We start from the raw sequence: 24,320 nt of genomic DNA on the forward strand, positions 1-24,320 counted from the left end.
TTGGAATTTTGTATAAGATCATGGCACTTACAAGTAAAAATTGTTTTACTTCTTCCTTTCCAATTTGGATGCTTTTTATTTGTTTTTCTTACCTGTTTGCACTAATTAGAACTTTGATGGTGGTGATGAAAGTGAGCATCCTTGTTCCTGATTTTAGGGAGAAAGCTTTTTTTCAGTTTTCGTCATTGAGGATGATATTAGCTGTGGGGTTTTCCTAAATGCCCTTTATCATATTGAGGAAGTGCCTTCTGTTTCTAGTTGTGTGTTTTGTTTTTTGTTTTTTGTTTTTTTAATGAAGGGTTGTTGCACTCTGTTATGTATCCTTTTTTTAAATTTTTAAAAAAGATTTTATTTATTTATTTGACAGACAAAGATCATAAGTAGGCAGAGAGACAGGCAGAGAGAGAGGAGGAAGCAGGCTTCCCGCTGAGCAGAGAGCCTGATGTGGGGCTCTATCCGAGGAGGGATCATAACCTGAGCCGAAGGCCGAGGCTTTAACCCACTGAGCCACCCAGGCGCCCCTGTTATTTTATCTTTTTGGTATCAATTAAGATGATGATATGTTTTTTCTTCTTTGTTCTGCTAATGTAGTATATTACATTATTGATTTTGTTACATTGAACTGCTCGTGCATTTCTGGAATAAATTCCACTTTGTCATGGTTTATAATTTAATATGCTATTGGATTTGGTTTGATAGTACTTTGAGGATTTTTATATCAGTGTTCATAAGAGACACTGTAATTTTCTTGTGATTTTCTTGGTCTGGTATTGGTGTCAGGTTAATACTGGCCTCATTGAGTTAGGAAGTGTTCTCTTATTTTTTGGAAGAGTTGGGGAAGAATTGGTGTTCATTCTTTAACTGTTTGGTAGAATTCACAGGAAAGGCATCTGGTTATGGACTTTGTTTTTGATTACTTTTTCAGTGCTTACTTGTTAAATGTCTGTTGCTATTTTTTATTTTCTTAAGTTCCTTTATTTGTGGGTTCTAGGAATTTGTTTCACCTAGATTATCTAATTTATTGGTATTCACTTGTAAATAGTATCTCACGTATAACTCTTTTTATTTCTGCAAATTGGTTGTACTGTTCCCGCTCATTCCTGGTTTTAGTTTTGGCTCTTCTCTCATTACTTTTTTATTGTTGTAACTAAGTCTGTTTTCTCTTGAATTTTAACTATAATTCTGGTTTGAGATTTTCAGTAAAAGACCCTTAGTAAACTTTGCTTGTTCATATAAAAATGTATTATATCACCTTTAACTGAGAAATGAAAAGCATACAGAAGCCATTACTTATAATTATTTTCCCTTCAGGTAACCATTGATACTATTTCATTTATATCTTTTCAGCCTTTCAGTAATGTACATAGATTTAAGATGACTGTTATTTCAACTTAGCCAAGACTCCCGGTGTTAGTGGGGAAAGTCCCATGTCCTAGAAACCCCATAGTCCAGGACAAAATGAAATAATTATTTATCCAACATATATTTGTAACATGTACTGTTTATATACTGTTCACTTGCCATTTAGGTTTTACAATGAAAATGGTATCATTTGTTTTTAAAAATTTTATAGTCCTGCTTATTTTTCATATTAATAAGTATACATGTATAACAATTATTGTATCAGATTTTATATATCCATTCAATATATCATAATTTGCTTTTCATTCCACATGATTAGATAGTTAGGTTTTTCCAACCCTGCCCCCTTTTTTTGCTGTTAGAAATAATACTATAATTGAACATCATTATATTTCTTCTAAATAGATATGTTTGCTAGTTTGGAGGGAAAAAGAAGAAAAGGAGATTAAAGTAATGTGAGTAGCCTAGAAAATGAAGAATATTTAATAGGAGACCATTGAAGGGAGGCTTGGATTATCAATTACTAAAAAACTGTGACAGTAAAGACACCCAGTTGGTTCAGTCAGTGGAGCATGCAACTTTTGATCTCAGGGTTGTAGGGTTGTGAGTTTGAGCCCCACATTGGTGTAGTGTTTATTTAAAATTTTTTTTTATAACTAAGCACAATCATCAAAGCCATATGGTATTAGTGCCTAAGTAGGCAAAGAGAAGAAAGAATAGAACCGGAAGTGATAGTAATTTAAAGAGGTTTTGGGGGGAAGTTTTGTTTGTTTTTGCTTTTCAAGAGAGAACAGAGCATGAGTAGGAAGAGGCAGAGGGAGAAAGAGAGAGAGAATCTTAAGCAGGCCCCATGCTGAACATGGAGCTGAATGCAGGGCTTGATTTCACAACCCTGAGATTGTGACCTGAGCCAGAATCAAATTGGTTGCTTAACCAACAGGGCCACCCAGGCACCCCTGGGAGAAATATTTTATGGTGTGTATCTATTTGGCAGTTCTTCTACAGGTGAAAGAAGACATCTTTTGGCATAAAACTTATTGAAGCGAGAAAGTAGGTTAATTTTTTTTCATTGTTTAAAAATACACTGCCATAAGCAGGTAAAAGATACATAGAGGTGCGTGGGTGGTTCAGTCGGAAGAGCATGCATCTCTTTATCTGGGGGTCCTGGAGAGTTCAAGCTCTATGTTGGATATGGAGATTACTAAAAACTTAAAAAATATACTTCCTGTTGAGAAGTGAAATTGTAATACTTTATAAACCTGAACAGTTTCATCTTAAGGAAATTGAGATGAAGATTTTAAATTAAGTAGAGATATTTATTTATTTATTTTAAAAAGATTTTATTTATTTTTAGAGAGAGAAAGCTCATGTGAGAGAGCATGATCTGGGGATAGGGGCAGAAGGAGGAGAAGCGGATTTCCAGCTGAGTAGGGAGCCCAACACAGGGCTGGATCCCAGGACCCTGAGATCATGACCTGAGCCAAAGGTAGATGCTTAACTGACTGAGCCACCTAGGCACCTCAAGTAGAGATATTTAAAAATGACTTTATTTTTCTAGAACAGTTTTAGTTAGGCTCACAGTAAAATTGAAAGGAAGGTACAGAGGGATTTCATATAATCCTTTCCCTCACACATGCATAACCTCCCCCATTATCAGTATCTTCCATCAGAATACAACTGATGAACCTACACTGGCATAACATAATCACCGTAACATTAGGGTTCACTCTTGATACTGTACATTCTATGGGTATAGTCAAATGTATTATAAGTACCCATCATCATACAGAGTATTTTTGCTGCCTTAAAGAAAACCTCTTTGCAGGTTTTTAGGTTTTTGTGTGGATATATTTTCACCTCCTTTAAATAAATACCAAGGAGTGCCATTGCTACATTTTATGGTAAGATATGTTTAATTTTGTAAGAAACCACCAAACTATCTTATAAAGGGACTCTGCCATTTTGCATTCCCACCAAGACTGAAGGAAGGGTTCTTGTTGCTCTATATCCTCATCAGTACCAAAGGGTACTGTCAGTGTTCCAGATTTTGGCCGTTCTAATTGTGTCTAGTAGTACCTCATTGTTTTAATACCAGTTTCCCTGTAATACATGATATGAGCCATCTTTACATATGCTTATTTCCCATCTGTATATTTTCTTTGTTAAGGTGTCAGGGTGTTAGGCCCATTTGTAAATCAGGTTTTATGTTTCCTAATTGTTGAATTTTAAGAGTCCATTGGGTCCAGGGCTTTGCTTTATTAGGAAATTTTTGATTACTGATTCAATCTACTTGTAAGTAATACTATTCGGATTTTCTATTTCTTCATGGCTTGGTCTTGGTAGGTTTTGTATTTTCAGAATTTACCCTTTTCATCTAATTTGTTGACATATAGTTGTTCATAGTACTCTCTTAAAATTCTTTTATTTCTGTAGAATCAGTAGTAATGTCCCCTGTTAATTTCTGATTTTAGTATTCTTTTTTCCTTAGGCCATCTAACTTAAAGGTTCATCAATTTTATTGATCTTTTTGAAAAACCAACTTTTGATTTCATTGATTTTCCCTGTTATTTTTCTGTTCTCTATTTTATCTCTGCTTTAATCTTTATTATTTCCTTACTTCTACTACATTTAGGTTTAGTTTGTTCTTTTTCTAGTTCCTTAAGTGGTTAAGTTAGGTTGTTAATTTGAGAATTTTTTTTTAATGTAAGTCTGCATAACTACAAATTTCTGAGCATTTTTTTTTTTTTACTTGGCCCCATAAGTTTTGATATGCTGTATTTTTATCTTCATTCAACTCTAGGTATTCTAATTTCCCTTGTGATTTATTCTTTGATCCATTGTTGTTTAGAAATATGTTGTTTAATTTCCCCAACTTTGTGAATTTTCTAATTTTTTGTTTTTATTTTTGAGGGAAAGGAAGAGGGAGGGGGAGACGTAGGGCTCGATCTTACAACCCTGAGATCATGGCCTGAGCTGAAATCAAGAGTCTGGTGCTTAACCAACTGAGCCACCTAGGCGCCCTTAGTTTTCCTTTTTTGTTACAAATTTCTGACTTTATTGCATTGAGATCAGAGAGGATTCTATGTATGATATCTGTCTTTTTAAATTTATTGAGACTTGATTTGTGACCTAACGTATGTTAAGAAAGTATCCCACGGACCCTTGAAAAGAATATGTATTCTGTTGTTGGGTAGAGTGTTCTGTAATTGTATATTAAATCTGGTTGGTTTATTGTGTTAAGTTCTCTATTTCCTTGCTTATCTTCTATCTGGTTGTTCTCTCCATTATTAATGGAATATTAAAGTCTCCAAATATTATTGTAGAACTGTTAATATCTTTTCACTTCTGTCAATTTTCACTTCATATATTTTAATGACCTTTTATTTGGTTTTGTAAATGTTTATAATTGTTAAATCTTCTTGCTGTTTTGAACTTTTATTAGTATATAACGTCATTCTTTGTCTCATAACGTTTTTTGACTTAAGTCTTTTGATTTATAAATCTTTGTGAACTCAGTTTTTCATTTTTCTTAAGTGTGGATGAAATTATTGGGATCATAGGGCAGGTATATGTTGAGTTTTATGACCAATTCCCAGATTTTTCCTTAAGAAGTAAAAATTTTACGCGCCCATCAGTAGCGTATGGTAATTCTGTTTATTTCATGTTCTTTCCAACATTAGGTGTTTGTTGACAGTCATTTTAATTTGAGTCATTCTGGTGGATGTATAATAGTATTTCATTAAGGTTGTAATGTATATTTCCCTGATGATTGGTGATAGTATGTTTTCATAGACTTAATGGTCAGTCACATATCTTTGGGAAGTGTTTGTTGAGATGTATTGCACATTTCTTAAAAACTAGGTTATTTTTCTTTTTTGGGTTTTATGAGTTCTTTGTAGGTCCTGGGTACTTACCATTATTATATGTTTTGTGAATATTTTCTTCCAGAATTGGAAAATTACATTTATTCTGTAGTTTGTTGGGTATAATGATCAATGCATGTCAAGCTGAGAACATATATTGATTATAGTCTTCAGATCTTTTGCATCCTTTCTAATTTCATTTGTTTTGGTGTGCATGTTCTATCAGCAGCTCAGAGATGTGTTTTCAGATCTCTTCTGATTGTGCATTTATCTGTTTTTCCTTTTATCGCTCTCTTACTTTCTAAGCTGTGTTATTAGGAATGTACAAATTTTGGCTTATTGTATCTTCTTGTTGAATTGTCCCATTATCAGTACAAAATTTCACTCTTTATCTTTCATAGTATTTCTTGCTTTAAAATCTACTTTGACGTTAATCAGACATTTTTCTTTGGCAAATGCTTGCCTGCTATTTCTTTAGGGAGCCTGGGTGGTTTAGTTGGTTAAGTGTCCAGCTCTTGATTTTGGCTCAGCTCATGATCTCAGGGTTGTGAGATTGAGCCCTGCTTGAACCAGTGGGTTAAGCATGGAGCCTGATTATGATTGTCTCCCCCTCTTTCCCTGCCCTCCCCCCCCAAAAATTAAAAAATATGAACTGTTTCTCATCTTTGTTGTCTTTTTCCTCCAGAATTTTTCCACCTTTATTGTGATGTGATTGATACATAATATTGTGTAAGTTTAAGGTGTCCAGTGTGTCAATTTGATACATTTATATATTGTAAAATGATAACCACTATAATATCATTAACACCTCCTTCTTGTCACCTAATCATCATTTCCTTTTTATAGTGAGAACATTTAAGATCTACTCTCTTAGGAACTTTCAAGTGTATAATACGGTATTATTAGCTGTAATCACCATGAATTGAATTCCCAGAATTTGTTAATCTTATAACTGGAAGTTTATATCCTTTGACCAGTATTTCCCCATTTCCCCCCACTTCCCAACCCCTGGTAACCACTATTTTACTCTGTTTCTGAGTGCAGCTTCTGTAGATTCTACATAAAAGTGACAATATACATTATTTTTCTTTGTCTTTTTAAGTTTATTTATTTATTTAAGTAGTCTGCACCCAACATGGGGCTTGAACTCACGACCCTGAGATCAAGAGTCCCATGCTAATCCAACTGAGCCAGCCAGATGCCCTGTATTTGCCTTTTTCTGTCTCACTTATTTTACTTAGCATAATGCCCTCAAGTTTCATCCAAGTTGTTGGTTCTTCCTCGTGGCTGAATTAATATACTGTGGTGTGTGTGTGTGTACCGCATTTTTATCATTCATCCTTTGACAGAATCTTCTGGTTATTTCTGTATCTTGTCTACTGTGAATAAGGCAGTGAATTTGGGGCTGCAGGTATCTCTTCAAGATCTTGAATTCAGTTCTTTTGGGTATGTACCCAGAAGTAGGATTGGCTAGGTCATATGGTAGTTCTATTTTTAATTTTTTGACAAACTTCCTTTTTGGTTTCCATAGTGTTTGTACCAATAAGCAGTGCACAAGGTTTCCCTTTTCTGCACACCCTTGCTGATACTCATTATCACTTGTCTTTTTGATAAGAGCCATTCTAACAGGTTTGAGGTGATATCTAATTGTAGTTTTGAATTTCCCTGATAATTAGTTATGTTGAGCACCTTTTCATTTATTTACCTGTTGGTCATTTGTAAGTCTTTTTTTGAAAAATGTCTATTTAGGTACTCTGTCCGTTTTTTAATTGGGTTAGTTTTTGACTATTTAGTTTTGTGAGCTTGTTATAAACATTTTGGATATTAACCCCTATCATGATTTGCAAATGTTTTCTTCCATTCCATTGATTGCTTTTTCATTTTGTTGATTGTTTTGCCATGCACAGATTTTTAATTTAATTTAGTCCCACTTACTTATTTTTGCCTTTGTTTCTTGTGCTTTGGGTGTTCTATCCCAAAAATTGCTGCTAAGAACAAAGGGGCTTTTTCTCTATTTCATCTTTGTTTTAATTGAGTTATTTTACCCATTAATATTTTATGTAGTTACTGCTTATAGGTGGGCATACGTCTGTTTTTTTCTATTTGATTTCTGTTTATTTTGTCTGTTCTTTTGTTACTTGTGCTTGCCATCTTTTTTTTTTTTAAGTGAGCTCTAGGCCCAATGTGGGGCTTGAACTCACCACCCTAAGATTAGGAGTCGCATGCTCTATTGATTGAGCCAGCCAGGCACACCTCTTCTTGCTGTCTTTTCAATTAATCAAGAGTTTATTGTTGTTAATTTAGGTTTTATTCAGGTATGGGGATGCCAACAGATCAGGTAGAAACAGCCACCGGAAAGATGGTTTTGTTATACTCAACAGATCCAAGAGAAGGGGGCATGCCAGGCCAGAGGGGGCCATCTGGGGAAGCACTGGTATCAGTGAGGAAGCAGACGCAGCAAGGGAAAAACATGGGTAAGAGCATTTATTGTGGTTTCTGTAAGAAGAAACAAGTGAGGCAGGGTGGGCAAGTTTAGGATTATCTAGGGTTTTGTTTTGTTTTTTAAAGATTTTACTTATTTATTGGGGGAGAGGGGCAAAGGAAGAGGGAGAATCAGACTCCTCACTGAGCAGGGAGCCCCTATGCAGGACTCCATCCTAGGATCTCAGGGTTCTGAGCTGAAGACAGACACTTAACTGAATGAGCCACCCAGGTGCCCCTTGTTTTGTTTTGTTTTAAAGATTTTATTTTAAGTTATCTTTGCACCCACCAAGGGGCTCAGATCAAGAGTCATATGCTTTACCAGCTGAGCCAGCCAGGTGCCCCTGGGATTATTCTTAAGTGCTTTTAGCAGGCTCTTGGATATAGGAGTTGTCCTTAGTTGTCTAGTATTTGGCCCTGTGGTGATTAAAGCAGAGAACAAAGGCCCTAGACTGGGAGGTAATTAGCCGTAAGGGCTCTGGATTGGTGATTTGTATATGAAAGATGTGCTTGTTTGCTCTTTCTAGGAATTAGCTAACTCTGGTTGTGGCAGTCCCTACCTGTTAGCAAGGCTCCAGACATCAAAGCATCATTACAGCAAAAAAAAAAAAAAAAAAAAAAAAAAAAAGGCATCAGAGGGGTGGTGCCTGGCTGACTCAGTCGGTAGAGCATACAGCTCTTGATCTTGGGGTTGTGAATTTGAACCCCATATTAGGTTCATATTAGTGTGGATCCTACTTAAAAAGAAAAGACATGAATAATTGACATTTTCCCCCATCATTAAATAAATAAATATACGTGTGTGTGTGTCTGTCTGTCTATGCATGCATGCACACGCATGCATTTCCCTCCTTATTAACCTCTCGGTTATCCATTCTTTTATTATTCTTTTAATCGTCACCCCAAAAATTATATATTCTTCTTTTTTTTTTTTTAATGGGGCATCTGGGTGACTTAGTTGTTGGGTGTCTGCCTTCGGCTCAGATTGTGGTCCCGGGATCCTCGTTGGGCTCCCTGCTCGGCGGGGAACCTTCACCATCTCCCAATCCCCCTGCTTGTGTTCCCCCTCTCACTGTGTTTCTCTCTGTCAAATAAATAAAACTAAAATAAAATAAAAATAAAGATTTTATTTATTTATTTGAGAGAGAGAGAGTGTGTGAGCGTACATATAAGCAAGGGGAGTAGGAGAGGGAGAAGCAGGCTCCCCACTGAGCAGGAACCCTGATGGAGGCCTCAGTCCCAGGACCCTGGAACCATGACCTGAGCTGAAGGCAGATGTGTAACTGACTGAGCCACCTAAGTGCCCCAGATATTATATATTCTTTAAAAGAAATTTTTTTTGTTAACATATAATGTATTGTTAGCCCCAGGGGTACATGTCTGTGAGTTGCCAGGTTTACACACTTCACAGCACTCACTGTAGCATATACCTTCCCCAATGCCCATAACCCACTACCCTCTCCCTACCCTTCTTCCCCTAGCAACCTTCAGTTTGTTTTGTGAAATTAAGAGTCTCTGTGGTTTGTCTCCCTCCTGATCCTATCTTGTTTCATTTATTCTTTTCCAAACCCCCAAACTCCCCATGTTGCCTCTCAACTTCCTCATATCAGGGAGATCATATGATAATTGTCTTTCTCTGATTGACGATATTATATATTCTTCACTTGCTATAGTTAACTTAGCACTTGTACCACTTCTCAAACTTTGAAAACTACACTGTTTCAATTGTCTTTCTCCTTTGTGCAATTTTTCTAAAATGTCCATTTGATTCTTTTTTAACATTTTATTTCATTTAATTAATTTTTAAAAGATTTTATTTATTTATTTGACAGAGATAGAGAGGGAATGCAAGCAGGGGGAATAGGAGAGAGAGAAGCAGGCTTCTTGCCAAGCAGGGAGCCCAACACTGGGCTCGATCTCAGGACCCTGGGATCATGACCTGAGCTGAAGGCAGTTGTTTAAGCAACTGAGCCAACCAGGTGTCCCTATTTTTAAATAAATAAAACCATTACAGGGCTTGATCGCACAATCCTGAGATCATGACCTGAGCTGAAATCAGGTCAGGTGCTTAACCAGCTGAGTCACCCAGGTACCCCTAATTTACATTTTTTTAAGAAAAGTTTTTATTTATGTATTTGAGAGAGAGAGCATGTGTGAGATCACAGAAGGCCAGAGGGAGAGGGAGAAAGAATCTGAAGCAGACTCTGCACTCAGTGGGGAGCCTGATGCAGAGCTTGATCTCATGACAGAGAGTTCATGACCTGAGCCAAAACCAAGAGTGGATGTTCAACCAATTGAGCCACCCAGAAGCCCCTGCAGATTTATGAGCTTTTCAACTCCCTTTTTTGAGATGATGCATTGTAAGTCTCAGACATTTTGGAAGCTCCTGTTCCTGGTCTCTGTCTCTTTAGCTTACTTTTCTCCTTGGATTCTTTTCTTCTATACCACAAGTTCAGGGATAAAGCTGCAGTAAATTTACAGCTCATTTTATGTATTGTTTTTCTCTGAAGCAGTCTAGTCTCTCTCAAGCATTCTAGTCTCTAAAACCTGCCTGCATTTGTTACTCTTAAATAGTTTCATGCAGTCATTTTATATATATTGCCTGCTTTTATAGTTGTTTTGGGCAAGTATTAGTAGTGAGGTTTTCTTAGGTTAACGTTTGTTGTTGTTTGGACTTGCATGGACTTTTCTTTTTTGTAGATTTCTTTAATTAATTAATTTTGAAAGATATTATAATTAATGTCTTTATATAATTGAAATTATATATCATATATAATTATATATATAAATGAATATATAATTAATTGAAAGATAGAGTGAAAGAGAGAGAGAGCACAAGCAGGGGGAGTGGCAGAGGGAGAAAGAGAAGGAGAAACAGGCTCCCCACTGAGCAGGGAGCCCCACATGGGGCTTGATCCCAGGACCCTGAGATCATGACCGGAGGCCAAGGCAGACGCTTAACTGATTGAGCCACCTAGGTGCCTCTTGCATGGAATTTTCATATATTATTCTGTAAATATGTGTTTTGGAGCAATGGGTATTTCATTGTTAATAATGGAAAGTATAGAATTTCTGTAGATTTTTTCTCTTCTTTAGACTTGCCCACATGATCTTGTCCAGTGGAGAGAGTAATGTTATGATCCTTTTCCTTGCATTAAGGTACTGAGTTAAATCACATACTAGCAAAATACCAGTGATTTAAAATTTTTAAACCTATAAAATTGTATTATCTTCAATCCATAACTTGTCAGTAGTCTTTTTTGAAGTGATTAAAGCAGGTAGGTTTTAAATTAGGGTTGTAGTGGGGACTAAGGATGTAGAAGAGAAAAGTGAAAAGAAAAGATAAGCAAGGGCTCTCAAAGACAGTCCCCTACACTATACTAAGAAATGTAGATTTGAGATTTAAAGAAAAATTTTTTAAATTTATTTGGCAGATGGAGACCACAAGTAGGCAGAGAGGCAGGCAGAGAGAGAGGAGGAAGCAGGCTCACCACCGAGCAGAGAGCCCCATGCAGGGGTCCATCCCAGGATGCTGGGATCATGACCCGAGCCAAAGGCAGAGGCTTTAACCCACTGAGCCACCCTGGTGCCCCAGAAATGTAGATTTGATTCTTTAGTCTTCAGGGAACCACTGACATGCAAGAGAAATACTGTATTTCCATTTGTGATATAGAAGGTTTATTCTTGCAGCAATGTGGAGGGAAGATTGGCCTTGTCAAAAAATCAAAAGAAAGGATTCTGATTTTGAAGCTTTTCTGATAATTTAGGAAAGAAATCCTAAGGGCTTGGTGTGCTGGGGTGGCTCAGTTGGTTGTGTCTGACTCTTTATTTCTGCTCAGTTGTGATCTCATGGATCGTGGGTTCCAGCCCTGTATGGACTCTGCTCTCAGTGGGGAGTCTCTCTCTTCTCCCTCTCCCTCTGCTTCTGCATGTGTGCAGGCATGCTCTCTTTTCTAAAATAAATAAATAAATCTTAAAAAAAAAATACTGAGAGTTTAAACTAGTTAGTGTCAGTGAGGGTAGAAAGGTGAGTCCACATTTTTTTCTTTTCTTTTTTTTTTCTTTTTGTTAAATAAGCTCCATGCCTCTCTCTGCATGCATTTCTTTCTACTTGTGATCTCTCTCTCTCTCTCTCTCTCTGTCAAATAAATAAATAAAATCTTTAAAAAAAAATGGTCTCAGGGTCCTGGGATCAAGCCCCGTATTGGGCTCTCTGCTTGGCGGGGAGCCTGCTTTCCTCTCTCTCTCTGCCTGCCTCAATGCATACTGTGATCTCTCTCTCTCTCTCTGTGTCAAATAAATAAAATCTTTAAAAAAGAAAGAAGCTCCATGCCCAATATCGGTCTTGAACTTCTGACCCTGAAATCCAGAATCTTACCCTCTTCCCAACTGAGCCAGCGAGGCATCCCGTGAATACACATTTTTGAACTAAAATTTAAATTGATACAAAAGAAAACTTGTTTTCTGGTAAGATAAGAGGGTGCACGTTGTATTGCCTTCCCTATGGAAGAGAATTATTATGTATATAGGTGGGTAATTCCCTAGAGCTTAGACCTCCTTATATAATTGTTTCTGGAGTTGTCCTACCCAGACTGGAGTATTTCAGAGACCTGTGGCTGGGAGAGAAGTTTCATAGTCTCCTAAGTAAGTACTGCATAGGAGCAACAAAAGCAAATTGGTCTAAAGCTAGATATCAGGAGCTAGCTTACAAGAGACTCAGTTAAACACCATGTGTGATCCTAGATTGGAAAAAAATTCCTATTAAAGGAAAGAATTCCTATTAAAGGAAAGATAGTTGGTGAAATTTGAATATAGACTATATTTGCACTAAATAATAGTATATCCGTGCTAAATTTCCTAAATTTGGTAAGGTGCTGTGGTTATTTAAGAGAATGTTTTTCTTATCAGGAGAAATAATGAAGTACTTTAGAATCACAGTACTTTGGAATGTGTATTCTCAAATCATCTTCAATAATAAGTAATGACAATGTGGTGATAATATGTATCTTTGAAAGTTTCAAAGCAAGTGTGGCAAAATGTTAACTGAAGATTTATCTATAGTAGGGTCTGGGAAGTTACAGCTTATGGGCCAAATCCAGCCCATGAACTACTTTTGCTCAACTTCCAAATTAAGAATGGTTTTTCCAGGGGCACCTGGCTGCTTCAGTCAGGTAGAGTATTTGACTCGTGACCTTGGGATTTTAAGTTTGACCCCCATATTGGGTGTAGAGATTATTTAAAAAATAAAATCTTAAAAAAGGATTTTCATATTTAGAAAAAAAAAGGAAGAAGAAAATGCAACAGAAAAAGAAAGATAATATGTATTTGGCCCACAAAGCATAAAATATTTAGTATCTTGATCTTTATAGAAAAAGTTTGCGGACTTCTGACCTAGTAGAAGGCATAAGAAAGGTTCACTGAGCTATACTGACTTTACTCTATGTTTGACCTATTTTCATAACAAAATGAGTGAGGAAAACAAGATAAGTGTTGTTTTAGGAAGTCAAGAAACCTAGGTTTAGGTTAAGACCACCCATCAGGAACCACTGCATGAAAGCATCAAGGAATCAAGGGCAACTACTCAAAGCAGGTGTTTTCTGCTAATTGTTTTGATATCTGGAAGACATGTACCAGGTAGATGAGCAAAGTTTGAATGCAGCCGAGAATTAAATATTTTTGCCATAATTCCTTTTCTGGGTCACTGACTTTTGTTATTTCGTGGTATCAGATAAACCTGTGTGTGTGTGTGTGTGTGTGTGTGTGTGGCATGTGTGAGTGTGTACGCATGAATGAATGCTTTGGTTTTTGTTCCCTCTCATCCCTACCCAATGATAGGGCTTACTGTGTGGTGTTTGCCTTTATGGTATATAGAGAGAGGAAGGACCCTCTCGCCAAATTTTTTTAGATGGCTAAAAGCAGTTTTTATAACATTTCTGAATTTTCATTAATTGATAGTAAGGATCACCTTAAGTTTTAAAATATTCCAGTTGAGCCAGCTTTGCTGGCTCATCAAGCAAGCTCATCAAGCAGGGGTTGCTGTAGTAAGTATTTGAAAGCAGACCAGAGTCAGATATCAAAAAGGACTGCTATCTCTAGATTGCCAGGAAGATAAAAATTTCTCTTTTAGTTTCTAGTAGCTTAAGTAGAACCAGTATATGAGTAGATGGGTTAGAGAGCACTGGCTTGGGACCCAGGTAGCTTGCTAACAAATATGACAGAACATGTATGATCCTGGTAGATTCATTTTTCTTTGTTTAAAAAAATGGGATGTATTATTTACCTCTTTTTGTACTGTAAGATTTTACTAATCATCTTTTGTGGCTTGGCAAGTTTTATATTTTCAGTGGTTACAGCACATTGTGTAGTGTTAGTAAAAGATACGGGGAGCCTGGGTGGCATAGTCATTTGGGCATTCAGCTCTTGATTTTGGCTCAGGTCATGATCTCAGTGTCGTGAGATTGAGGCATGCTCTGGGCTCTGCATTCAGCAGAGACTGCTTCAGATTCTCTCTTCTTCTCTCCTGATGCCCCAGTGCACTCTCTCTCTCCCCTTCTAAAGTAAATAAATAAATCTTTTTTAAAAATAAGAGAAGGGGCGGGGCGCCTGGGTGGCTCAGTGGGTTAAAGCCTCTGCCTTCAGCTCAGGTCATGATCTCAGGATCCTGGGATCGAGCCCCGCATCGGGCTCTCTGCTCGGCGGGGAGCCTGCTTCCCCCCCCTCTCTCTCTGCCTGTCTCTGCCTACCTGTGATCTCTATCAAATAAATAAATAAAATCTTTAAAAAAAAAAAAAAGAGAAGGGGCACCTGGGTGGCTTAGTGGGTTAAGCCGCTGCCTTCGGCTCAGGTCATGATCTCAGGGTCCTGGGATCGAGTCCCGCATCGGGCTCTCTGCTCAGCAGGGAGCCTGCTTCCCTCTCTCTCTCTCTCTGCCTGCCTCACCATCTACTTGTGATTTCTCTCTGTCAAATAAATAAATAAAATCCTAATAAATAAATAAATAAATAAATAAATAAATAAATAAAAATAAGAGAAAATGCATAAATATGTAAAAAGATCTAGAAAGACCATTTACATGTAACTAATTGATGGTGATTTCAGATCATTCTTACTGGTTCATTGAAATAGCTCCTGAGTGGATCTTCACAGTTTCCTGGTTTGAAACAGAATGATATTCATATCATCTGTATATATTTCCTTTTTCCTCCTCTTTTTTTGCTCTCTACAGCATCCAGTTTGTCTTTAGACCTGCAGCCAATCTTGACTTCCTTTACTCTCAGGCAGTGAGAATAGATGACATGTAGTATTGTGCTCTTTAATTACTTATAGGTCAAGTATTTTGTTATGTATATATATATGAACGCTTTAAAAAAATATTCTGACTGTTATCTTATTATTCCCTATGAGAGGAATATCCCATCCTCTTTTCAGTTCATTTGTTGATTTTTTTTTTTTTTGGAAGATCTTATTTATTTATTTGACAGAGAGAGACACAGTGAAAGAGGGAACACAAATGGTGGGTGGGAGAGGGAGAAGCAGGCTTCCTGCTGAGCAGGGAGCCTGATGAGGGGCTTGATCCCAGGACCCCAGGATCATGACCTGAGTTGAAGGCAGACACTTAATGGTTGAGCCACTCATTTGTTGGTATTAACGGTTGAGCCACTCAATTGTTGGTATTAATCACTTCCATGAAAAATGTAGAAATCATGTACTCCTCTCTATATCATTTGTTGTTCTTATATATTACATCTACATACATTAGATTCATTTAAAAAGTTTTAATTTTTTTATTTTTAAGTAATCTTTACACCCAATGTAGGGCTTGTACTCTGTCCTGAATTCGAGAGTTGTAGGCTCCACCAGCTAAGCCAGGCAGTGCCCCACATCTGCATATATTATAAATCAAGAATTCAGTGTCATTATTTTTGCTTTAAACAGTCATATGTATTTTAAAGAATCTAAGAGGAAAATATTTTTAAAGTTTATCCACATATTTACTGTATTATATACAACATGATAGTTTACTTTGGAAATTCCCAGTTTACAAAAGGACTTCCAGAGCTAATAGGTGAGTTTGCAGGATACAAGAGCAATGAACAGAAGCCCATTGTATTTCTGTATGCTGACAGTGAACAAGTGGAATTTCTTTCATGCTAAAAGTACTATTTTTTTTTTAAGATTTTATTCATTTATTTGATAGACAGAGATCACAAGTAGGCAGAGAGGCAGGCAGAGAGAGAGGAGTAAGCAGGCTTCCTGCTGAGCGGAGAGCTGATGCGGGGCTCTATTCCAGGACCCTGGGATCATGACCTGAGCCGAAGGCAGAGTGCTTTAACCCACTGAGCCACCCAGGAGACCCTAAAAGTACTATTTATAGTACTCACAATATGAAATACTTGAGTTTAAATCCAACAAAAAACATGCATGATTTGTAGTCTGAAAACCACTAAACACTGAAAAAAAATCAAAGGAGACCTGAATATTTGAAGAGATATATTGTGTTAATGGATTGGAAGGCTAAATAATATTATCTCCAAATTGATATAGATTCAATGCATTCTAAATCAAAATCCCAGCAGGCTTCTAAAATAAATATTGACAAGAATATTCTAAAAATTTTAGGGAAAGTGAAGGAACTAGACTAGCCAAAGCAATTTTGAAAAAGAAAACAATTGAAAGAACTCATATCATTTGATTTTAAAAACCTACTGTAATCAAGATGGTATGATACTGTTGAAAGGATAAATATGTAAGTTAATCAAGTAGAACAGAGAGTCCAGAGAGAGACCCATACAAATAGAGTCAACAGATTCTTGGCAAAGGTGCAAAGACAAATCAATGAAGAAAAGGTAGTCTTTTCAACACATGATGCTAGAGCATCTAGACATCCATATGCACAAAAATAAACTTTGAGGGACACTTGGATGGCTCAGTTGGTGAAACATGTGACTCTTGATTTTGGGGTTGTGAGTTTGAGCCCCATCTTGGGTATTAAGATTACTTGAAAATAAAATCTTTAAAAAAAAAAAAAACAGGGGCGCCTGGGTGGCTCAGTGGGTTAAGGCCTTTGCCTTCGGCTCAGGTCATGGTCTCAGGGTCCTGGGATCGAGCCCTGCATCGGACTCTCTGCTCAGCGGGGAGCCTGCTTCCCCCGCTTTCTCTCTGCCTGCCTCTCTGCCTCTTGTGATCTCTCTCTCTGTCAAATAAAGAAATCAAATCTTAAAAAGAAAATTAAAAAACAAAGTTCAAAATTATAAAATAAATAAAATAGGGGCACCTGGGTGGCTCAGCTGGTTAGGCATCTGCCTTTGGCTTGAGTCATGGTGTGGAGGTCCTGGATGTAAGGTCTGGACCCAGCTCCCTGCTTGGTGGGGAACCTGCTTTTCCCTTTCCCTCTGTTGTACGCAAATGCACTCTTACTCTGTCTCAAATGGGTGGATACAATCTTTTAAAAAAAAAAAAAAGGGACGCCTGGGTGGCTTGGTTGGTTAGACGACTGCCTTCGGCTCAGGTCATGATCCCGGAGTTCCGAGATCGAGTCCCGCATCGGGATCCCAGCTCCATGGGGAGTCTGCTTCTCTCTATGACCTTCTCCTCACTCATGTTCTCTCTCACTGTCTCTCTCGCAAATAAATAAATAAAATCTTTAAAAAAAAAAAAAAGTAAAAAATAAAAGTAGACTTTGACTAATAGCTTATATAAAAATGAATGGAAAATGGATCATATTGATAAACTTAAAGCCTATAAAGCTTCTAGAATAAAATATAGGAAAAAGTCTTTAACACCAGAAGCAGTATCTATAAAAGACAAAATTTATAAATTGAATTATATCAAAATAAAAACTTGTTTTCTAAAAGATACTGTAAAGAGATGAAAAGAAAGCCACAGACTGGCAGAAAATATTTTTAAGTCACATATCTGACAAAGGATTTGTATCCAGAAAATACAAAGAACTCTTGGGGCACCTGGATGGCTCAGGTCATGATCTCACGGTCCTGGGATCAAGCCTTGCATCAGGCTCCACACTCAGCTGGAGTCTGCTTGAAGATTCCCTCTTGCCCTCTCCCTCTTCCCCTTCCCACCCCTGCCCTCACGTGTGCTCTCTATAACATAAAAATAAATCAGAAAAATGAAGAACTCTTCACAGCTCAACAGTAAGAAAATAACCTAATAAAAGTTGAACAGAAGGTCTAAACAGACACAACCTGCCACAATACACATGGTTAATAAACATGTAAAAAGATATTCAACATTATCAGTTTTTAGGGAAATACAAATTAAAACCACAGTGAGATACCACTGTATGCCTATTAAAAAGACTTAGAAATAAAGATGAACTGAAAGAAATATAGGCAATGCCAAGTACTGATAAGTATGTGGAGCAATTGGAAATCTCATTAATTGCTGGTAGGAATATAAAATGGTCTTGTCACTGTGGAAAATGGTTTGGCAGTTTTTAAATGAAGTTAAACATACTATTATCATATGACCCAGCATTCCCACTCATAAATACTAATCCAAGAGAAATGAAAACTCAGGTTCACACTAAACATCAATGTTTAATGGCAGTGTTATTCATAATTGCCAGAAATTGCAGTCTACTTCAGTGTACATGCCACAAAGAGTGAATTTTACCTGTTTATTAAATATTCATTAATTAAAAAATTATTTTTTCAAAAGACTTTTTAATTTATTCATTTGAGAGAGACAGAGTGAGCAAGAACACAGCAGGGGGAGGGACAGAGAGAGAAGGAGAAGCATATTCCCTGCTGAGCAGGGTGTCCTATGTAGGGCTCAGTCCCAGGACCCTGGGATCATGACTTGAGTTGAAGGCACATGCTTAACTGACTGAGCCACCGAGGTACCCCAGTTCATTAATTTTCATTAAAAAATAAACAAAACAGGGGCAACCTGGGTGGCTCAGTGGGTTAAGGCCTCGGCCTTTGGCTCAGGTTATGATTCCAGAGTCCAGAGATCAAGCCCTGTGATCAGGCTCTCTGCTCAGCGGGGAGTCGGCTTCCCTTCTTCTCTCTCTGCCTGCTTCTTTGCCTACTTGTGATCTCTCTCTGTCAAATAAATAAATAAATCTTTTAAAAATAAAAGAAATAAAAAATAAAACCACACACACACACACACAAACTATGAAGGGAAATACAAATGGACTACCAACTATAACAAATGAACCTAACTGTATTATAAATGAATAACATAAACACACAGAAATGGGTAAGAGAGAAAAGAACTAATCTGAAATGATTTTGGAAACGGTGTTTTGGCTGAATAAGGCTGAAGACAAAAAGAACTCTAGTTACTTTGTTACTCATAAGGATATGGTTCAGCAATTCTGAAACTATATAGTAGATGTGAATAAATAAGTAAGTGTATTATAGATAATGAGAGCCAGTTTTCTTAACTGTCCAAGAAGGCAGTTACAAATAAGGAAAGGGGGAAGGTTAGATAATAACCCTGTGGTTTTAGATTAGAGTTGTGAAGGTATTAGTAGGAACTCACTTTCTCTCACATATCACAGATTGGGGGGGGATGTGTGTGTGTGTGTAGGTATATATATATATGAGAAATTCCTTTTGTTAAATGTAGAATGACTAAGGGAAATAATTATTGCAACCAAGATTGTCTGATATATGCTAAAATTAGTAGGTTAAAATTTGAGGAGGAAGAGGATATATGCATAATCTAAAGATATTTCTTAATTGAAATGGAAAAATCAGTAGATATGCCTGGCAGACTGCCTTTATTAAGTGGTCAAGGTTAATAGCACCAGTGTAGACATCATGTACCCCTCTCTGACGTGACACTGAGGGCATACCATTTTTGTGTTGTTTTTATTTTAAAGTGCTAAATTTAAATCATGAAGAAATAAACTCAAATTGGGTACTCTTCAAAAGTGTCAAAGTCATAAAAGAAAGGCTGAGTAATTGTCACACAGTGGAAGAGACTAAGGTGATGTGATAACCAAGCAATGTAGGATCCTGGAACAGGAAAAAGTTATTAGTGGAAAAATTGGTAACTTCAAATAAAGCCTTAATTTAGTTAATAGTTAATAATTTTACCAATGTTAATTTGTTAGTTTTGATAATGGTACTACTGCATTATGCAAGATATTAACATTAAAGGAAGCTGGGTGAAGGGTATATGGTAACTACTGTTTTTGCAACATTTCTGTAAGTCTGTAATTATTTCAAAGTTTAAAAAAAAAGCTCATTAGTAACCAGAAATAGACTTTTCCCCAAAAAAGAAAAAAGGGAGTGTCTGTTGACTTTTTTTCCTTTAGAGAAATAAGTACTTCATAAACAAAAGGTTCAAGGAGAAAAAATTGGTAGCTAAAGAAACATTTATTATTTTAAAGATTGTGATTTTAAAATCAAGCCAGTGAACTATTACTCTAAAGCTATAAAACATCTCTAAGAATGCCTTTCTTAATCTGTAGGGGAAAACCTCCAAACACATTCTTTATTTCTTCTTCCTATTAAAATTACCCCCCCACACAACAAACATTATACAGATGTTTAATATTTTGGCATATTATGGATTTTGTTTGTTTGTTTTTAGTGGGCATCTTTGGAATCAAACCACAATTTAAAATATTTCCCTAGATAAAATGTATTTCGAATTCAAAACTATTTGAACTTTTGGTATAAACCCCAAATTCCATTTGTAAATTAGACACAAAAAGAATAAAGAATATAATACAAACTCCATCTGTAATTTCACTACCCAGGGACAGCTATTATTAATACTTAGGTATATGTCCTTGAAGAATCTCGTTATGTACCTATGCTGTATGTGTGCATTTGTTATTGCTAGCATTTGTTTAATTTCCAGATTGGACATAAAATGAAGGAAGAGGGACCTAGAAAATGTTTCAAATTAACCTTTTTTTTGGTATTACAGTTTTGTCTGTGTTTATGTTTGTCCTTTCTCCATTTAAACTAATGTGGAGAAATACAGAACAGAGGGAAAATATACCTAGAATCTTAGAATTGGGCCAATTAGAAGAACCACACTGAGGGGGCTCCTGGGTGGCTCAGTCAGTTTAGCATCTGACCTCAGTTCAGGTCACGATCTCGGGGTCCTGTGCTCAAACCCCACTTTGGGCTCTGCTCTGGAGTCTACTTGTCTCTCTCCCTCTGCCCCTTCCCCCACTCATGCTCTCCCTGTGTGTCTCTCTCTCTCAAATAAATAAAAATCTTAAAAGAAAAGAAAAGAAACACATTGAGAAAATCCTGACATATAGCCCATTGTGCTGGTAGTATCTTTTAAATTTACTGCTTTTATTGAATGCAGTTATGTAAATATGTAAATATCAGTAAATATACTGATACTTAGTGTATAGTTTGATGAAATTAGATAAATTATACCCACATAGAATCAAGAAATCAAGATACAGAATGATGGTAGTTGTGGTGGGGAACGGAATGGAAGAGATAGAAGATGGAATGTTACTTGTTTGAATTTACCTTTTGGGTAGGAAGTATTTTATATATTTAAAAATTAAAATTTGGGGCACCTGGTTGGCTCAGTGGGTTAAAGCCTCTGCCTTCAGCTCAGGTCATGATCCCAGAGTCCTGCGATGAGCCCCGCATCAGGCTTTCTGCTCAGCAGGGAGCCTGCTTTCTCCTCTCTCTCTGCCTGCCTCTCTGCCTACTTGTGATCTCTGTCTGTCAAATAAATGAATAAAATCTTTAAAAAAATTTTTTTAAATTAAAATTTAATCAGTTTTTATGGGGTTTATGTCAGAGGCAGACAGGAACAGTGACTCCAACTGTATTCCAGATATAACCACATTGGAGGAAAGAAAAGAACTAATACAAGTAACTTTTGTACATAATATTTTAACTGTATACCCTCAGTCTGGGAGAAGGAATCTGCAGACAGATCTTCAACTCTTTAATACATTTGTTTCATATTGGTATGGGTGTGACAATTCTGAAAATATGTGTTAAAGGATTGAGCAATGAATAATATTGATATTATATAGAGTTAGGATCCTGACTATGAAAGAAGAGAAATATGGATTCAGGGAAGGTAAGGAACAACCCTGTGGGATTCGATAGATTATATCTCCCCCTGCTTATATATATGGTTATATCCCTCCTCCTATATATATCTCCTTTCTCTGTTACAAGATTGTCACTGCAGTGACACCTCAATATCAGTGAGCACACAGATTTTGAATTCCTCACTAAAGGGAACAAGAGCTCCTTGGAGTAATGGCTCATTCTATTTCAGGGACAGGGAACATTAAAAGATAAGCCTTGGAACATCTTGTGCCAGAAAGTTAAAAAGTGCTTTGGGCGGGGAGGGGAGAAAAAGAAAAGAAAGGAAGAAAAAAAAAAGTTGGGGTCTGTTAAAAGGACACTACAGCCACATTGAGGGGCTCCCACTGGCCAAATCCTGGAATATAAGCATCAGTATAAAAATGGTAATGGATTATATAGCCTATTGAATAAAATAGGAATCCATTTTATCCATGACAGATGACAGATGAATGGATGGATAAAAAGGGAAGGCTTTTTCTCTTAATAGAATGCAGACTGTTAAATGTGAAGGGAATGGTGGAATTGAAAAAAATCAGCATTTTATAATCATCATAGTGAAGATTGGGTCTAGAACATTCAGTGGTTGCTAAATCTAGAGGGAATCTTTGATGAGCAGGATGTTTACATGGTTTGGAAGTATCTCTTCACAGATTACTTGTTAGATATAAGGTAGGAAACAGTAACTATAACTATATACATTGGAAAAGAACAGACAGTGCCTTGAGGAGGTGATGAAAATTAGTAACCTCAGGGAGGAACAGACAGACATTTTATACCTATAGATAGATACCCTGAAAAGGACAATATCACTCTTGTAGTATTTTGGCCAAGAATGTATAACCAGAATCTAATACTGAAGGAATTCCAGACAAATACAAATTTAGTAACATTCTTTAAAATACCACTGTATAGTCTAAAGTGTCATGTATAGTCTTCAGTGTAATGTAACAGTGTCATGAAAGAAAAAGATAGGTTAAGGAATTGGTCTAGATTAAAGGAGACCAACAAGACATGATAACAAAGTACGCGTGATGCCGAAGGGAGGGAAAAACATGATTGTAGACATTATATATTTTTAATCTTTTTAGATGTAATCTGCAAGGGTATCTCATTTTAATTTTGTCATTTAATTTTAATTTAATATTACTAATAAGTTTGAATTTTAATAAATTCTAATCAATTTCTAATTTAAGTATTTTGTTAATTTATTTTTAAGATTTACTTATTTGATAGAGGGAGAGGGAGAGAACAAGCAGGGGCAGTGGCAGGGAGAGGGAAAAGCAGGCTTCCCACTGAGGAGGAAGTGAAGCAGGCCTTGATCCCAGAACCCTGGGATCATGACCTGAGCTGAAGGCAGATGCTATAATGTAAGTTTGAGTGCCTAGATGGCTTAGTCGGTTAAGTGTCTGCCTGGGATCGAGCCCCGCATCTAGCTCCCTCCTCAGTGGAGAGCCTGCTTCTCCTTCTCCCTCTGCCTGTCGCTGCCCCCACTTGTTCTCTCTCTTTGTCTTTGTCAAATAAATAAATAAAATCTTTTTTTTTTTATCTTTTTTTTTCAAAGATTTTTATTTATTTGACAGAGATCACAAGTAGGCAGAGAGGCAGGCAGAGAGAGAGAGGGAAGCAGGCTCCCTGCTGAGCAGAGACCCAGATGCGGGGCTTGATCCCAGGACTCTGCGATCATGACCTGAGCCGAAGGCAGAGGCTTTAACCCACTGAGCCACCCAGGTGCCCAATAAATAAAATCTTTTTAAAAAAGAAACATTTTTTTAGAAGATTTTGTAGTAATAATAGAGTTTTCCTCTGTAATTTCTACCCAGTTCCCCTCATGTTAACATGTTATATAACCGTCTAACATGGTTTGGTCATCGTTATATTTATCAACATTATATTTATCAAAACTAAGAAATCAACATTGATCAAATGATACTCTAAATGTAAGTACTCTACTCAGAATTTTTGAGTTTTTCCATTCTCTCTTTTATATTCTAGAGTCTAATCCAGAAACTTGCATTACATTTAATATACCCACTTTTGAGGCACCTGGGTGGCTCAGTCAGTTAAGCATCTGCCTTCGGCTCAGGTCATGATCTCAGGGTCCTGGGATCGAGCCCCACATTGGGCTCTCTACTCGGCGGGGAGCCTACTTTCCCCTCTCTCTCTGCCTACCTGTCTGTCTACTTGTGATCACTCTCTGCCTGTGTCAAATAAACAAATAAAAGCTTAAAAAAAAAAAAAGATTTACTCTTTCTCAAAAAATAAAATAAAAAATATACCCACTTTTAATTAATTAATTAATTAATTCTTAGAGATAAAGGTAGGGGAGACCCTTAGGGTCTATACTAGGCACTTCCAATGTACCCAGTTTTAAATCAGGTTTTGTCTTAGCCTAATTAAAAGTTCATCTGGTGGTGCGTCTGGGTGGCTCATTCAGTAAGGTGGTCCACTCTTGGTTTCAGCTCAGCTCATGATCTTCGGGTTGTGGGATTCAACCTCATGTGGGGCTTCACCCTCAGCAGGGAGTATGCTTGGAATTCTCTCTCTTCCTCTCCCTCTG

At 36.9% G+C, this 24,320-nt stretch overlaps 1 protein-coding gene across 3 annotated transcripts in view; it reads left to right on the forward strand.

Annotated features, from left to right (window-relative positions):
- TAOK1 (TAO kinase 1) overlaps positions 1-24,320 on the forward strand; it is a 173,962-nt gene that overhangs the window by 65,141 nt on the left and 84,501 nt on the right. The gene's annotated exons all lie outside the window — the stretch shown is intronic.

This window comes from Mustela putorius, unplaced genomic scaffold, assembly GCF_011764305.1.
Source record: "Mustela putorius furo isolate JIRA1106 unplaced genomic scaffold, ASM1176430v1.1 tig00003962_pilon_pilon_pilon, whole genome shotgun sequence".
Lineage (NCBI taxonomy): Eukaryota > Metazoa > Chordata > Mammalia > Carnivora > Mustelidae > Mustela > Mustela putorius.